This window comes from Pezoporus occidentalis, unplaced genomic scaffold (assembly GCF_034315485.1).
Source record: "Pezoporus occidentalis ecotype Australia unplaced genomic scaffold, CSIRO_AGI_Poc_V1 ctg5, whole genome shotgun sequence".
Taxonomy (NCBI): Eukaryota; Metazoa; Chordata; class Aves; order Psittaciformes; family Psittacidae; genus Pezoporus; species Pezoporus occidentalis.
In genome coordinates, this window is record NW_026915835.1 from 11,671,413 (window position 1) to 11,687,655 (window position 16,243).

Sequence of the window (16,243 nt, forward strand, 5' to 3'; positions counted from 1 at the left end):
GCTACTGCTGAACCCAGGACAGAAGCAATGAGCAACTTGTGAAGAGGGGAGCGACAGGCAACCCCTTATTAAGAAAAGAAAGCTGGCAACTGAGCTGTCAGGGATAGGCAACTGAGGGAATTCAAGCAGGGGAAGAAGAAAGAGGCACCCAGGTATGTAGCAGACCCCGTTTTCCATCTTTCAAAGCTCTGAGTATAGGAAACATCCCTGAGGTGCACGGGATGGTCCTAGACTAGAGGCATGCACATGCCCTTGGTGGAACATGGACGTCAGGTGCCTCTCTCCTGTGCTAGAAATGAACCCTTTTACAGCAAAATAAACAGGGGTCAAATCCTGCCTGCCCCTGCCCTCATGGCTTCATCAGCGCTCTCTGGCTCTGCCCTTGTAGGTGCCCATTTACTGCTTGGATTCCCCAGGTGAGCTCTGCCTCCTAGGCTTCCAGTTCTACCCCACAGCCCCAGGACCATCTCAGCAGCATTGAGGACAGTGTCACCACCTCCTTCTGCTCTGGATGGAAGGCTCCACCAGCTCGCCCCAGAGCCAGAGCAGCGCCCTCAGACTCAACCCAGCCCCTGCAGGAGGCCTTGCTGGCTCACTCATCAGCTCCGCCAGCAAATGCCCACCTGCTGGCACCTCCCCAGGTGGGGAGCTGGCCTCTGGACTCCATCTACACATGGCCATGAAGATCATCTGAGTGGGACAGAGGGCAAGACACTTATGCTGGGCCCCTTGTTTATTACTATGTTTGTTACCATGTTTGTTGCTGTTATTTATTACTGTGTTTATTATTGTGTTCATTACTATGTTTGTTACTATTATATATTATTATATATCACTATTATATATTACTGTATGTATTACTGTGTTTATTATTATTACTATGTCTTTTCAAAACAAAGTTTAGGATATATTTAGGATATAGTTTAGGAAACACATGATAGGATATATTTAGGATAAAGCTTAGGAAACACATTATAGGATAGTATTTATTTCACATTGTTTGACTACACAGGTCATAGGATCCAGCTAGGGCTGGAAAGGACTTCTAGTAATTCCATGTAATGTCACAAGACTACTCTTAGAGTGACTTTTCAGCTACATAAGTAAAAAAGCAGAAAGAATTACTAAAGTCCTATCTCTCTACCTTGCCATTTGCATCCTGCAGAATGCAAAATAGAAAAGAAAGTATATAGAGAGAGCCTATGGATTAGGAAAAAAACGACAGAAAGAGACTTAAGAATGCAGAACTACTACTACACCTTGAAAAAGATTCAAATAAGCTTTGGAAGAGTACTGGCCTGCTATTGGAATACAGCTGCCTATATTAGGCACCTGTTAAGGTCCAGAAGAGAAAATGGTTTCTAAAAGAAAATGTAAACAGGCAGCAGACAGGAGTTTTGAATTGCATCCACTGTGTTTTTATTGGCAAAAAGGAGACCACCAAAAAAGCCCCAACACAAAAAAAAAAAAAAACAACACAAAATCCATTTTTAGGGGCGGAGGGTGAATCAGATCCCTCTGCACTCAAAAGTGAGAAACACCAACTCTCAAGATCTCGGCATGATCTACCACAGATGTCCCAGTGTATATTGTGATACTTTATAAACACAAGACTATTTAAATGCCACTGAGAAATGACAGCAGGCATCCCAGTCATCTGCAAACAAAGCCGTCTCAAATTTGAGTATCAACAAAGTGATTTGGTTGTAATATGGCAGAGTTACCGACAAGTGCGTATTTCCCTTGCATTTGCCGGAATACATTGTACAGACCACCTGCAGTTCTCAGCATTTCTTCACATGCAGTATTGCCTTCCTGAATTTTCTTACCATTTACACACAGAAATAAAGTGTCAAATGTATATCTGGGCAGTTTCTGTATTTGCATGAGTCTCTTCACTTTTTATTCCTCTCTCCATCTCTGGGTTTCACTTCTCTCTCTCTCTCTCTGATACTTACCTGCCCAAGGAGTCAAAAAGGTCATGCAATGGTTGCACTTGTATAAGTCTTTTCTTTCTCCCAGAAACTTTGCTGTTTCTCCTAAGAAACCTGAGGAGACACATCCAAGTAAAGGTCTTAACAAGGAAAGAACTTGAAGCAGTACATTGCTACTTCTTCTAATCTGAGAAACAAAAGCACTACTTTTGCCCAGAAGGCCACTGGTCGCTATTTCTGTTATCTTGCTATGCTTTTATTCCAACCTTCTTCACGTTCAGTACCAAAGCCCCAAACCTCTTGGCCACGTTGCCATTGCAGAGATTCTGTTAGGACGAGAATCATTTAAAGATTGTAGGGAGCTTCTCTTTATGGAAAGGAGATTATTTTCTGAAAGCCCTGTCCAACCTGGCCTTCAACACTTTCATGGATGGGGCAGTCACAACTTCTCTGGGCAACCTGTCAGTCTTCTCTTCTCTGAATGATTATTTGGGCCCCTATTCTCATTCTGTCACAGCTGCAATTGCTTTTAGTGGGAGCCTTCCCAAACTTCCACACTCTAAATTATCAGAAGGATAATATGAATCCCTATTATACAGCTAGAAAAACTCCTGCAGAGGAGTATGTGATTGGGTATTGGGTTTCATCTGAAAGCACAAGTTAACTTGTTTTCTTCTCACCCACCCTTGTCCATAATTCATGTCCCTTCCTTTAAGAAAACCCCTGCATTACTCAAGGCAGAAGATTACTGAAGACATCACTAAAGAAATGGACCTGATTACTGTACGCTTTTATGGCTGATCAGACTGTTCTTCCAAGCTTTCATTAACTACAGAGATAGCCTAGTAGTCCTAAGGCACCAGACATTTTTCTCTCACTGAAACTGGGAATGTACTTATTAAAATATGCTATAAGCACTTCTATTTTAAACATCTCCTTGTCCTGGTCAGCAATGCAACAACCTTTTCAGAGGTAAACAGTGAAAAGTAGAAGTATGTACAGGGTGGAATGGCTTTTGCATTATTCATCCCAAACTATTTGCACATCTGCAGAGTAACTGAGAGGAGGGAGTACACAGGGGCTGTCATTTGGCCCTGTAGCACCCAGGGTGTATTATCCCACAGGATTCCTTCATTCCATGAAAGAAGAGTAGAAGAAAACAGAAAGCATCAGAGGAAGGGCTCACTGAGGTCTTGCTGAAGACCAGGATCAATAATTCTTTAGTACAAACCTTGAGAACCTTGAGGAAACTCCAAAGACAGATAAAAGCTGCACTGCTTTACTTTATGTTCACACACAGCCTTCTGCTAGTATGATCCCGTCAAGATGCAAACTACTTGGTGAGACTTGTGTGGCCTTCATGGAACATCACTGCTGCTCTTCCATGATTTTTCCACCCACTTCGTGCCTTTTTTGCATAGCAGACATTCCCCCACTCTTTCTGGCATATATGCCATTGGTCTGTTCCAAGGGGCTGCCCAAAGGCTTCTGATATCATGAAAACTTCTGAAATGAGGCAGCAGCAACACAACGTGGGCAGTGTTACAGACTGAAGCTGGTCCTTAGCTGGCATACTTAAGCACTGGTTCACCAAAACTAGGTGGCACTTAACTAGTTCTGCTCCCTACCCAGTGGTCTGCCACAGGGGGAAGCTTCTCTCCTGGATTTGTATTTCATTACACTCTGCCAGGGGAGGCTCTGGATTTCCTTGAAAAGGTACATCTCTTCTAATTAAGAATTTACAACTGATCCCATTTCAAGATCCCTCTTTCCCTTTGATTTCTCATTTGCTGGCTTGTCTGAAGACAAACAAATTGGTAACCAAGTCCAGTGGGACAAGATACAGAGCTGAAACCGTGCTCTTCTGCAACCTCAGCTGGGCAGAGAGTAAAATCAAACTACTTGAAGAGGTCACATCCTTTTCTTTCATGATTGTCCCGGTTTTGACTGGGACAGAGTTGATTTTCTTCCAAGTAGCTGGTGCAATGTAGTGGTTTAGATTTAGTCTGAGAATAATGCTGATAACACACCAATGTTTTAGTTGTCGCTATATAATGCTTACCCCAATCAAGAACTTTTCAGTCTCATTCTCTGCTAATGAGGAGGGGCACAAGAAGCTGGGAGGAAGCAGAAAGAGGACACCTGACCCAAACTAGCCAAAGGAGTATTCCATACCACAGCACATCATGCCCAGTATATAAACTGGGGAGATTCACCCAGATGGCCCAGATCGCTGCTCAAGTCAGGCTGGGTATTGGTCAGCGGGTGGTGAGCAATTGTATTGTGCATCACTGTTTCTTGGTTGGTTTGTTCATTTTCCTCTTCCCTTTACTTTTATATCTCTCTCCTTGCTATTCCCTTATTATTAGTATTATATTGTACTTTTATAGTTGTTAAATTCATCTCAACCCATAGGTTTTACATTCTTTCAATTGTCTGCCCCGTACACAAATTTTAGGTGATTAATTTGGAAAGTTTCACAATTGCAGAAACCAATGCACTAAGAGGTAAGCCTCTCCAGTTATGTTCTGGTGCCCCCCCTTTTTTTTTTCCCAGATCTAGGAACACACAGGCAAAAGAAACCATGTGAGTTCTAAAAAGGGTTAAGTGAATTACTAGTACATTTAAATTGTCTGCTCTAGGGAGGAAAAAAAGATCATGCAGTTATAAAACAATCCCAAGGCAACCAACCATAAAGAAAGCAAAACGTAAAAGGTACAAAGATATTTAAACAAATGGAATTAATTCTTGTCCTTTGCTCCATAGTATCTGAGCACCTTCCAAATGGATATAAAGAAACATAACTAATATCTGTCATCTTAACCTTAGCCTCAAGTCTTTCCTGGGAAATAACACATGTGCAGCGCAGTGTTTGGGGGATTTGGGGTTATTTCATTCTTTTTGTCCACTACACGCATCTGCACATTTGTTTATCCTTAGCCATGAGAACACGGATGATTTGAGAATAATCTCAGGGAAGACGGATGGAGCAGCAAGATCTAGAAGAGTCTGAGCATCATTAAAAGGAAATAGCTGCTTTGTAGCAAGAAACCAGGAAGTCAAAAAGGAAAAAAGAGGAGATGAAGCTTATTTTATCCAATATGTCTGGCTTTATAAAAATTAACATGTGCATCTTCAGTTTCTTAAAAGACCAGGAAAAAGCAACATGGTCAGGAAGATCCAGCTTTTTCCAGGTTTTTTAATGGTTATAAGAAACAATCTCCTGAACACATTCATTTCAACTAGCTCTCACCATAAAAGCAGTTCCTCTTACTTATTTTTTTGTTAGCATTTTATGGCCATCACAAACTAAGTATCTGGAAACGTAGCTCAGAGCTTCTAAATTGTTTTCCACATACTGCACAAGGAATGCTTTGCCCCCTCCTGTATTCTTGCCATTCGCAAAACAGTCCCAAAATTCCCACTGTTAAGGATCTGTGAACCAACAAAAAGTCAGAAGTCTCCTGCTGCAACACTGACACGTTCAAACCAGAAACAGCCCCAAACAGGAAGACACAACCACAAGGTTATATGATAACAACCACCAGCACTACCCAAGGGGGTCACTTAGGAAGGCAAGTAATTTAAACGTAATCTGTCAATTGGCTATCCTACCACAGATCCAAACACTTAGAGAGGATGCTCCTAAGACACAGCATTATTTTTTCTTCTGCCTCAGACTTCAGGGCAGGTAGGAGAAATCACTCTGGTGTTCTAAAATACAAGTCCTCTTCTGGTCTATGAGACACTTTGCGAGTTCTAGATCTCTAAGCCGGAGCCCAAACCCAAACAGCCCTCAAATACCTTTCTGAAGGTAAATACAGCCAAAAGAGAAGCTTATCAGAGAACCTGACAAACTTTGTTTAGGAGGAAAGAAAAACCTCTTGTGAGAGTGTATGCTACTTCTAAAAACCACTGGCTCGTGCTTTCACAGGTAGCTGTCATCTGCTGAGGCTGGACCAGCAGCACACGGGGACAGCAAACCTCCTTCCCGCTGGACAATGTCTAAAGACATGACAAGGCATGAGACTCCAGGTCCAGTCCCTCCCCATCACATACCTCTAACACCCCTTGTCTCTCAAACAGATCAGTCCTCTGAGCCTGCTGAGTTCCCATCTTCTCTGATCCAAATGAACACTACCATGTCTTTGCACTCAACCACAAGTTCTTGACTTGTGACACAGCAACAAGAAAGCAAATCCAGGCTTCTTCACCCAGAGAAGGTGCTCCACCAACCCAGTTTGGACACACACAAGCATGAAGGAGAAAGGCGGTCTGACCCCCAGTGCACCCCTACCTCCCTAGCAGAGCTTTCTTGGGCTACTGCAAATCCTCTGGGCTTCACTTTATCAGCTGTTGGAGTCTACAGACAAAACCAAAGAAAAATAAATATAAACCAAAACCTGCACCATCAGTCAGGATTTCCAGAACAGGCTGGGTTTCTTAGAGGTTAAACACCCAACTCGACATCTTAAAAGTGGTTAGATTTTGCATCTTTAAAGCTTGTCGTTAAGGCTGGGAAGCACATAAGTGAGAAACTTGAAAGACTCCAGCTTTCAGGAGGTGTGGGTGTCAATTCAAAATGGCACTCTGAACTTTAGTTCTGCTGTACAGACATTACAAGACTAATTTGTTGTAACAGACGTAATGGTATCACAGCCCCCTACATATCTGCACTTGTTTTCCAACTCAGCAGCTTCAAATATGTATCACAGTGAAGGGAGAGGGAAAAACCAACGGTTTTAGGCACTTCTCCTGTCTAGTAAATTTACAAACACAAGGTGGCTGCTAGAAACTCTTCCCTGAACTCCCCAAAAGACAAAAACCAATCAAGCTGCAAAATTCATTTCTTAGCATACAAATTACAATGCTCAGTGATCCCCTCTGTTCATAAGACGCCTATGCACAAGGGGTTTGTGCTGTGCCCTACAGTAAACAGAGGTCTGGGCAAATTCAGGAAGTCCAAAGCTCCCTGTGGAAAATGTGTTGCTAATAATGCTAATGTGTTGCTAATAATGCTAATATGCTCTCTTTTAATACAAAAAGGACTCCAGCTCAAGTAATTTCTCTCATCACAACAGCAGAAGTATCAAAGAGAAAGAGATTATTAGCTGATCCCAAGAGATTTATTACATGATATGCCAACCAAAGCCACATAAAAAAAAAAAGTACGCAATGGATTTCCACATTCTCCACAAACACATCACGAGACTGCCATCATCACTTCTGCAACCCATCAAGACATTTTATGAAAGCAACCACTACATTTAAGCAAGGTGACATGAATCTAGACCACCCCTAACTGCACATTATATGCAAACGCCGTGCCAGAGCAAGGTATGATATAAAAAGGAGCTAATCTAGTTACTCAGTTACAAAGCAAACCAGACTGGAGCTCTTTGTTCATCCCTCCCCAGCTGAAGAGTTCACCACCCGCCCAACCCACATGCCATGCTTGTAATTCAACCCCAGTGGTGACCAAAACAAGCTCAAGTCTGCACTTTCCCGACCTCTGAGGAAGCAGATAACACCAGTCAAGTTCAGAATTAACTGTCTGCTGCATTTCGTCAAGATTTCCCTCTGACACAGGATGCCAAGAAGCACCAAGTAAGACCCAAACTATAAACGTGCAACAGCTTACCTCAGGCTGCCCCCCACCCCTGTGCTTTCCTTTCTGCACTGATTTCATGCACAGTGCTTATGCAATTCATCTGCTGAGCTTGTGGCAGGTTAGCAAAGGGCTGCAGGGACAAGCTGCCCTTTCTCTGACTCCCAGGTTGCAGCAAGCAGAGTGAGGAGCAATGCCACGGGCACACAGCAGCAGCAGCACAGTGCACTGAGCTTTGGCAACCTGGCACCTAGCCCTGCGAGGATCAAGGCAAGCCTAGCTCAGAGCCACAAAATGGCAGAGATCTCATGAAAGTCAATATGTGTATGGAAGAACCAACAGGCAGGACTGAACCTGGTACCACAAAGGTTCAGCATCTTTTAATCATTCATAGTAATGCACCAGAAAAAAATCAAAACTAGAAAGAGTGAAGAGATAAGTAGGCTGCAGAATGTAAAGCCAACAAAGGGAACAAAACTTCTTTTTGAGGTTGACTAATACCACCTCTTATGTGGAATAACATAGCAGTTTAAATGTTAAATCCATGCCTCCATCATGACAGAGAAACAGATTTGAAGTAGAAAATCTTCACCAAAAGTTCTTCATTTATCTTTGGCAATTTAAACCACTTTCACATAGATCATGTTGGGAAGGCAAAACTGACTGACACTTTGTTTCCCAATAACACGTCAGCCAAAAATCCTGTCTCTCCAGCCTCATTTATTATTGTAGCCAAAACTGGAACTTCACTTCTGGTGCTTTATGCATAAATATTACCCAGCTACACTGGAAAACACACATCACACTGGGATAAATTCAACCCTGACCGAGGTGCGTAACTACCAGGGCTTTCCCTTCATTTAGATAAACAAAGTAAAAATTACTGCAAAAATTGGAGTTTCTTCACCAGTTTCAATCTAAGTTCCAGGTGGGGCTGCAAGTGAGATGTATTTATGGGGCACTCAAATGATTATGAAAAGACATTATTTCAGCAGTTGGGCTAACACAGCCTAGCATTTTCAGAAAGCATTTTAAAACAAAACCAAAACCACTCAATTTCTGCAACGAAACTACTTACAGAAGAGGTCTTTTAACCCAACGAAGCAAGCAGCAGAATCAAGCAGATTTCTACTGAAATAAACCAAAACAGTAGCCTTCTTTCCCCACTTCTCCCCAACATATGTTTCATATTAAAAAAAAAAAAAAAAAAAAAAAATCAAGAAAAAAAAAACAAAACCCCACAATAAATGCTGGTTTGGAATTATTTTATCTTTAATCCCTTTCTGTCTTACAACAACCATGATCGATGCAGAACTGGAAACTGTTATAGTTATTGGGAGACACAACTCGTGTCTCCTTCACAGTCCTGATGCCATTTAGATTTTTTAACCCAAGCTTTCAGCAGCAGTGCCCGCTATTCATAACGAAAGCCACGGTGGAATCTTTCAGAGCTGCTGACAGTTGTGGTTACCCCGCTTCTTATAAACACGGTGGTTTCCTGCCAAGGCTCCCTGCTACATCAGGTTGACTCATGGCATCCTTCACCATCATGACCCCTGAATGCAGTAATGCCACAACTCTGTCTAGTTCCATTAACTACATGTCGCTGTGAGATAGCACTTCTGTGCCTTGCTCCAGAACAGTCTGCCTCTTCCCTAAGCCAGCTGAGAGGCTGGTAGCACGTTCCTCCTTCAGGCTGCATAGAGTTAATAGCATTGTCATGTTTTTGTAAGTTTTCACCAACTGCCCGCAATACAAAGTTCACAGTACACATTTAAATACACTGTGGTGGCAAGTATGTAATCCTCACAGCAGGATGCTATGTGCTATTTACACGTGCAGATACAAACACGAGATAAAGCTCTTGACTAAGTGAACAACAAAGAACAAAAGCTACTTTTTTAAGTGAATTAAAATAGCAAGCAGAGCATCTTATCGCTCTTTGGTGATAGTGTAGTGCATACATTTATTGCACAGCAGGACATTAGAATGTGTTTTCCAATATACTGATAAATTATGAATGATGTGTGTCCTCCTTCTGGTAGTACCACATTTCTGATCACCTTTGCAGGACTGAGTCACCTAATAGGAGTCTTGGAATTCCTGACCTTTACTTGGTCAAACTATTTCCATTTTGTTTGAATCAAGGATTCTGCCTGCAGTGATCCCTGGTCACCATTTCATCTATCCACAGTGAACCGGCCAGTTCAACAATGGCACCACAGAGCCTAACACCAAGCCATGCACACATGAGGCTGAGAGCAGCTTCTCTAGATGACAGATCTTGAGGTGCCCTTTCAACACTTCTGGCTGAGTTACTTCCAGCCCCTTCAGATCACTCCTTTTAATAAAGCGTCAACAGGGTTGAAATGGTGATGCTGTCAATCAGCAAGAAAAAATCTCTGCTGCTGGGGGAGCAAAGGGAAGAAAAATAAAACCCATCCTCCCTTGCTTGCCCTGTACCAGCACCTCCAGCTGCCTTGGTGCACTGTGTCAGTGGATGAAAATAGAAGGGCTTGACTTTGCTGGCTCCCTCAAAAGGGACAGTTGGCAGAAGCAGAAAAGGGCGGGTTTATTATTTTTTCCCTCCCCCCCGCCCTACCCCAAGTCTGAATGTTTGCTTTCATTTTGACTGAAAAAATTGCTTTAGAGAAAAAAAAAAAAAAAAAAAAAAAAAAGAAAAAACCACACATCTTCCCACTCCTGGCAAGTAAGAAACCTTCATGGGTGTCATCTGGTTCTGCAGAACCTGATCTTCCCTATGAGAAAAAATAAAAGACTGCAGAGATAACCTTCAAGCAAGCATGTAGTGAGGCAATGAGCTACAGAAATGCTCCCAGTGCTGCTGTTGTACCTTGCTACACTGCTTTCAGAGCGAAAGTGTTCCTAAATTTTACACTGCTGCTATTTTGCCACAGTGCAGAGAGACTCTAGAGAGGCAGACTAGCAAGAGATGTAAAGAGCCATGGGGCACACCAAAATCCCACAGGACAGTTAAGAAAAACCTGCAAGAGTGGAAGCACCCAACACACCTCAGTGCAAGAGTGGATGCACCCAGACGCTGGAGGAGATGGAGGGAGATTTAGCTTACTAAAGAATACAAAATACTCAAAACAACAACTTAAATAAGCTTTCTTAAATAAACTTAAGTGCATACTAACAAGAAGAACATCTGTGTCTGTAGCTTTGCTCCAGTAAGACCATCAGTCACTGGGGGATAATTGAGGATCAATGCTTTGCATCTCAACACACAAATCAGCGCAGAGCGCAAGCATCTGTGATGCATCACAACTTCACAGCCCTGCCTCTGGACAAAGCCCAAAGAGCAACACCGCCACGGCTGCATCCCCACCCCAACAGCCCAAGTTTGCAGAGATGCAATTCGAGGGACTGCAGCACCTCACTCACGCACACCAAGCCAGAGAGGAGCAACCTGGAATAGTGTTTACAGATCAGGTGGCACAGTCAACACACTTCTGTGGCCTATGACCTCTCCACACCTTAACATGATCACATTACCAAGGACATGAATCACCTGTGTAAGATTTTAACCAGAGCAAAGGTGTGGTCACCCTGCACACAAAAAACATCACTGCTCATGCAGTGATCACTCATCAATGCCAGTACAAGAGGAGGTTTCACAAGGCAAAGAGGTTTGAACTGAATTTATGCAGAAGCCTAAATTAAACATCTCAGTACCACAAAGGTCACTCTCCAAATCATCTCTCCCATTCCACATGTTTCAGAGCCGTTGCTAAAGCTGCTAGGTTTTGTAGCCATAGGCCTTCATACTCTGTCCTATCTCAAAAGGACCCTTAAACTGTTCTCATCTTAGAAAGCAAACAGGACTAAGATAACTGTGTATGGCACTATTCCTTTTGGTTTGCTATACAGACTAGGCCTATCGATCCAGTAACAACTTTACCATAAGCAGCTCAGAGGTCCCAGTCTCCACACCAGCAAAAATTGTTCCCAACATCCTGTCTCACACTGAAGAACTAACATGTAATCATGTCAGAGCTAGTGATCATTTTTAAGACTTGGACAACAGTCTGTGGCTACCTGCACCAAGCTGAAACTGTGGTGGAAGCCATCTGTCTGCAGAGGACTAGTGGGGTGACATATACATGGAAGCTGGCCCCATCAGGGATCATCTTTTGGGCCTGTTGCTGTTGACTGGTGAGGACCACAAAAAAGGGGTCTTTTCTACCTCAGATGAGCCATTTGCAGACCTCTGACAAAAATAAACTAAATAAAGCAGATATGTTGCCAAACAGCAAGTAAAACACAGTAGACAGACCACCAGAAAAGCAATGGGAAGATCCTGAAGTACAGAACTGCAAATTAGAGGTAGCCCAATGCAAAGAATGAAAAGCAGATGGAGCCCTTACACTCAGCACTACCCCAACATACCTGGAAGAATTTGTGGGAAGAAATACTTCTTTAGTTTTTTAAAGCTAAATTACTTTTAGCTTTGCTGTCTGGCCTGCACACAGTAAAGAGACAAATCCAACTGAGTAGAGCAACTACCTCAACTTGTGCTTACAGGCAAACCATCACAAGAAGGGGTTTTCCTAAAGGAGGTATTTCTACCTTTAACAAAACAAGCATTACTTACCCTAATGCTTCAGGGGTACCCCCTGAGAGCAGTCTTCGGCACAGCTGCTGACTTCTGTGAACACTTTCACAGGTTGCACCTTTTCTGTGCACACTTCTGAGTGCTCTGTGCTTCACAAGAAACCAATCCCAAACTGACAGCACAACAGCACAGGTGGAGATTTCAGGAGCAATTCATTTAGTAGGTTATTTGCAGAGGAGTGCTACCCAGAGTCAGGACAAACACAGCCCAGAATGCAACACAACTCCAGCCACATCGGCTATCAGACCAGCATGGGATGACTGCAACACCAAGGTGAAGGAAGCATTGCACACCACTTAGAAACTGTTACCGAAGGAATGCACACATGGGGATAGCAGCAATTAGAAACTACAAAGGTGCTGCAAGGTCCCCGCTAAGGAGTCATTTCACACCAGTCACACCCATAGCACACTGAAATGGCTCAGTGGCCTGAAATTATGCAAGAGAGAGAATCCCAGTCCAACTGGGCCAAGACAGCTGCGATGAGTGAGAGCACTCAGGAGAGGGAATGGAGCTCCTCAAGAAGGCAGCAAGTCAGGCTGGCCAACCTTGCCAAGCCATGCTTCAGGAAGCACAAAACACATACCTCGTGCTTGGAGGAGCTGGGGGGAGATGACAATGGATCTCCAGAGCACAAGCGCTCTGTGTGAGGGAGCGCAGCAATGTCAGCCTCAGCAGGGCCTGTTGGCTTGCCTGCTCCTACAGCTGTGCACTCAGATTGCCCAAAACCCATGTGGCAGCACAGCCCTGCTCCCGGACACGCGATGATGTGGTTGCCTCACTGAAGGTGTGCATGAGCCATTTATGCTGATCCAGTCACTCAGTGATCTGTTTTCTCTTTGCCACCTGAAACAGCCCAGCTGACAACTGGAGATACTGCATGGAGGAAGGTATGGGCTATGGTTTCCCTGCAGTCTCCAGGAAAAGTTTGGTTACACTTCTCATCAGTGCACCAGTCTGCTGGTGCTCTGCCCAGAATACCAAACCCACCAACTGGTACTGGATTACCTTACTGGGTACTTCAGGGAAACCTGAACATGAACTTAAATTACTGCTTAATCAGTGCTCTAAATTGAGTTGAGGGGGAAAGGTCCAACCACAGGGAAAAATAAGCTTCCTAGAAGAACAATGCTCTGGCAATCACCTCCCATTCACAGCACAAGGAAGAAGAAATATATCCTTTATGAACTGCTCTTGGGAATAAGGGAAATTCATGAACTTGCCAGACAAACTTTTCAGAGGGAAGAGAGGAAGACAACCGTTTCATGCCCCTTCACCCAAGACTGAATACACTTACAGACGGGTGAAGGGAAAATGTGAGGGAATAAACCTGATTTAGCAAGAGGTGGATTAGAAGGAGTAAAGAGAAAAGTCAGCATTTTGTCAGTATTATGTCAAATAACCCCACTAAATCATGGAAGAGAAAGACAGTAATTTAGAGCTAAAGGAAAAAAAGGGCGAGTAAAGAGAAGATTTACACATGCATGTGCACATACTACCTTAGTATTTGACTGATTCGATAACCATCCCTTGCATATTATGCAAATTGAGTTTTCAAGAAACCTTTATCCTCTACTCAGGCCTTGTTGTGGGGATACATCAAGGACCACATATATAGCACTCCCTTCGGGTTGTCTTTATTCAACATTTTCTGCATTATCCTCCTAAACCAACAGGAGGATAATGCAGAAAAAAGGCTACCTCAACTACTCAACTTGTGCTACAAACTAAGGCTGGATTTCAGCTCACCTAATGTTAGCTACCTAAACACTTAAGCTAATGTCCAAAGCTCCCTCTGTAGTCAAGGAAAAAAAGACAACCACTTCAGACCACAATTTATCCTTTTTCAAGATCCATTTCTGTGACTGGTGGGAGAACACCTACTTTGGAGATATCTCTGACTGTCACTGCTGATGGAGGACATCTAGGCTACTAGGTTAGACCTGATGCTTAGCTACAGTGACTGAAAGTGCAGCAACAACTTTCACCTTTGCAGCCTGCAAGGTAACAGAACTAGCTAGCACTAGAAAGAGAACAACCTAGACAAAACATCAGTTGCACAAAATACTTAGGACTTAAATTCCTCAGGGGACAAAAAGAGGGATGCAGACACAGGTCAAGGACTACTAGTGGAAGCATCTTTAATGTTTACATCTAAGGCCTGTTCTTCAAGTCAAAATTAAGTAAAATCCATAGAGGTTGTATAGTTTCGTGGTGAAGCATGCTTGGCAATTAACATCTTTTCTGATGTGTACAAGCACGGAGCACGGTGAGAGACATCTGCCATCACCAGCACACCTTCCTGCAGCCTGCACAGGAGAGACTGCAGGACTTGGCTCTGGCTGATCCCCACTGACAACATGAAACCTTTGAAGAATGCTGCCAAAAACTCAGTGTAAGAGGATGAAGAATAATGGTGACTGCACAGAGAGGACGGTAAAGGAGAAATACGTGCCATTGGCCTCACAAAGTATTTCCAGTTCTCTGCAGCATGGCAAGGGTACTTGTGAGTAGAAGAGGTAAGAATGAGGCTGACCAGCAACACTCAAACTACTGTGATTTGCTGCAGTACATTTAATAAACTGGGCTCGATTCATCTCCTCTGGCTCCTTTCCATCCCATTTTATCAGCTTGTTCAAAGCGAGCATTAAAAGCTCTTTAGTACCGTGCTACATTTGTTACTGCTGAGCACAAGTAATTGCCAAGTAAGATATCTATCTGCCAGAGCCTGCTCATGCCCGAGACAGTAGAGGTCATGTTCTGGAAAAGTTCTGACTTCAAACTTTTCCAACTTTTTAATTCCCACTGAAGTTACAGACATGCTTAAGAACACCACAGAAAAATAGGAAGTGAAAATCGGAGATGCAGCAAAGCTGCCACCTACCCCAGAAGAAGTTTTACTTCTGAAACTATCTGAGCAATTTTAGGAATTTGCTTGCCCCATTTTCAAATCATGCATCCGAAAAACAAAGCCATCAGTTACTGCTACCGAAAATACCAGTGATCGCTGAAATACATGCTGGCACCTGAACATCCAATGCGGCCTCCCTTCTCCCACCTGCTCCCTCCCCCAAAGATGGATGGAAGTACTAAATCCTGTTCAGGGCTCCTCAGAAAATTCTTTGTGCGTAATGTTTTCTATAAAAACAGTCCACAACCAGCTTTCTATCTTACTTCCATCATAGCAGGATTCAATTTCAGTGCCCCAGCTGCTGTGTGAATCAGATGGGAAGAAGCAAGCTTTGAAGCGTGGCCATGCAGAGGCTGCTTCACAGGATGCCAGGAGCTCCAGCACACAAAGCATTGGCACCACAGAACCACAGGGACCAAGCCGTCACAACACATCACAGAGAACATCTTGGCTGTGGAACCAGTCCTGGGCACATCACTCTCACCTGAAGGTATCCTTACACATGCAGTAAGGTAAACTCCAAAAAAGAGCAAGCATTTAACCTCTTTGACGGCATTTTCAGCCAAAAATGTGACTTGAAGAAGCCTACTTTTACATTTCTTGTTCAGCTATATGTGTTATGGCATAAGAGTTAAGCACCGTGTCAGTAGCTAATGTCACTTGATAGTCTACTAAAGCTTTGTTAAGCATGAGGATTTGCATGCTATTATCAACAATGTCATAAACTTACCAGACTTTTGCAAAAACCTCTTGGCTGCCATTAAACTGTTAACACTGTCTTTTTTTCTTTTCTTTTTCCTCAATCTCAGCTGCTAAGCAGACAGCACCCCGTTTCACCTTTCCAGCTGCTAAGCAGACAGCACCCCGTTTCACCTTTCCAGCTCTCACTGCTGCTGCACTGTAGTGCTGCCCTGTGACACAACCACCCAAAAACCTCCCCTCCTGATCACAGGGCTGCAAACCCAGTAGGAACAATCCTGTCTTCAAGCATCCCTCACACCTATAAAGCAGGGTACAACACCAGCATGAAAAGCATGCCAAAAGCACAGTGGCTGCCACGGGGGAAGTTCTCTCCCTCTTTCAGTGGATCTAAGGAGCAAAGTCCTCACCTCAAGCGCTTGCTGTCTGCCCTCATCCTCTTCCCCTCCTCA

At 43.5% G+C, this 16,243-nt stretch overlaps 1 protein-coding gene across 6 annotated transcripts in view; it reads right to left on the reverse strand.

Annotated features, from left to right (window-relative positions):
• Positions 1–16,243, reverse strand: part of KLF12 (KLF transcription factor 12) — a 263,442-nt gene that overhangs the window by 223,084 nt on the left and 24,115 nt on the right. The window contains exon 2 of one of the 6 annotated variants that reach the window (XM_062636893.1): positions 1,959–2,048. The exons of 4 other annotated variants lie outside the window; for them this stretch is intronic. The gene's annotated coding sequence lies outside the window, so the exon portion shown is untranslated. Of the gene's footprint in view, positions 1–1,958; positions 2,049–12,160; positions 12,226–16,243 lie in introns of those variants that run through there. One more of the 6 variants, XM_062636891.1, reaches the window with a different exon arrangement.